The sequence below is a fragment of the Sardina pilchardus genome, chromosome 21, assembly GCF_963854185.1.
Source record: "Sardina pilchardus chromosome 21, fSarPil1.1, whole genome shotgun sequence".
In the NCBI taxonomy this organism is placed as follows: Eukaryota; Metazoa; Chordata; class Actinopteri; order Clupeiformes; family Clupeidae; genus Sardina; species Sardina pilchardus.
Window position 1 is genome coordinate 22,590,248 of NC_085014.1, and position 2,500 is coordinate 22,592,747.

Below are 2,500 nucleotides of genomic sequence, written 5' to 3' on the forward strand. Positions count from 1 at the left end.
AAAACAAATGGAGCCGTGTGGGCTTTTTTTCCTCTTCTTTTTCGAGCTCCTTCTCTTGTGGTTTTTGGATTGTCTGCGGCTCAGCTTGAGTCCACCTTTCCCCCCTTGGAGAGAGTGTTTGTGCTCAGAGGCTCAGTCGGGAAAAATGTGCTCACCCAGCATGGAGAGAGTGAGGGAGGGATAGAGAGATAGAGAGAGAGAGAAGGAGAGAGAGAGAGAGAGAGAGAGAGCTGGAGGTGATGACTAATGAAAAACTGCCCTTATCTAACAGATTCCAATTCTCACACACAGTCACAACTCCCATTGTATTGGACTGAGTTCCAGCTGCAGCCCCTGACCTGACACCCAGAGCTGTTTCAGAGTCAGCTGACGTCTAGAGGAACATCCCTCTTCATTCCTCAATATGCTGCTGGCTGAAGAGAACCTGTGTGTGTGTGTGTGTGTGTGTGTGTGTGTGTGTGTGTGTGTGTGTGTGCGCAACATAGCCACACTGGAGTGCATCAGTGTTACCCGCACACTTGTATGATTTTCCAACAGCAACACCCATAACTGCCAGTGTTAATGCTTTTGACAATGTGTCTGTGTGTGCATGTGTGTGTTCCAGATCATATTATAGTGTGTGTAAGATGAAACTCCTTCCCGCTCCATGTTCCTCAGTAAGAGAGCTATCTGGGCTGAGGCATGTATGTCATGTATGACATGCAGCATCTGCCCGTAATTAGCACATGCAATTTAGACTCTGATGTCAATTAAGCCCAAGAGGACCTGCTGGGGTCAACCAATTGGCTATGCTCTTTTGACACGCAGTGACATCTTCATTTCTGTCGCATCAGAAGAGTCAGACATGTTAGAAAGAAACACACACATGCACACTCATAACTGATTGCCGTTTGTTTTGTCTTCGTGGGAAGCAGCTTATTTGGGGCTGGGGTGGAGGGCTCCGAGCATTAACACAGCACATCATACTCAGGAGACACAGCCTCAACCCGGGCGAAGCGAAGAGAAAAGAAGGGATGGATGCTGGAGTGTGCTTCACTGGGAGGAAGAAACGGATAAAGAGAAAAGGAGCGGCTACGCCATTCAAGCTCATCACCGCGCTCCCCGTCCTGCCGGGAGTTGTTCCGGAACAAAGCGGACGTGGCCTACTTATCTTCCTCGGAGCTTCTTGAGCGGAACAAGTGGATCTCCCTCCCACTCCCCTCTTGCACCGCAGCCATTATCACTCGAGGACTTGAGCGCCGAGGCGGGTCTTGGGCCTCAACCAAGGAATACCAACAAGGAGCTATAGACAAGGTCTGGTAAACAAGTGACACAACAGAATGAACTGTTCTCAGAACAGTGGAAAACTACTGAAGACTGCTGCTGCTAGGCAGCTTCCCTGGGGTCATGTATGTTTTACTGTCGTCCTCGTTGGGTGAAAGAGATGGAATGAATAATAACATGTAAGAACATATTAAATAAATTACGATTCATAATATTTGTGAAGCAGTGTTCAGTAAAGGCCAGAGTTGTCAGAGCTGCTTTATTCTAAGCACCCTGACACGAAGTAGCGTGACATTCTGGGACAGCCTACTGGAACACAAATCCCAGCACTACAAAGTGACATCTGCGTCATTCTTCCGTTAATGGTGATTTCATTTGATAATTCTAATCCTCTCTAATAGGACCAGATGACAATACAGTTCCCAACACAACCCCTATTACTGGGGAGTTTTCCAAAAGGGACACATAATCTTTTCATAAAGACTATCTGTCTATTTTTTCTCTTCACTACAATGTACTTACTACTTGTCTCTTAGTTGCTTTCTTCACAGAGAATGCTGACAGCATATCAATCAGCCAGAGTCATCCAGTCCCACAACACTCAGAGTGTCCAAATCACTGTGATCACACAGACTGATAACTAATCGTTTTCAGAGTTTAAAAGAGAGTTCATAATGTAAGAGACTCATTTGCATTTTCAGACTAACTGCTTTATATTAGCTAAATAACTTGACGGAGGAACTGCACTCGACACACACTTTGTGAGAAGTTAAGCAGAGTAAAAAGGGGAGAGAATCTGCATATATCACCAGCACTGTAACACTGGGGTAATAATAATAGGGGTGTAGTTTCATAACCCTGGATGTCAGTGATGTGGAAAACTGTCTGTGTCTCGTGTGTGAAGCCGCAAGGCAGGCTGTCTGCTGCACTGAGGGATGTTAGCCTCAGGAGCCCCGTGCTCTGACCCATATTCCCCCAGGTCAGTGCACACGCATGGGATTGGTTATAGCTGATTGATGTTTAGGTTTCAGAGCTAATATGTTTATTATTATATTTAGATTTATATTTAGGTTTCAGATCTAACATGTTTTTTTTTTTATGCAGGGCGCTGTTATGCCTTTGGCACATAAAAACATACTGGCATGTGCCTGTAACCTTGTGTGAATACATACTTGTGTGAGTGTGTGAATGTGTGCAAGTGTGTGTGTGTGTGTGTGTGTGTGTGTGTGTGTGTGTG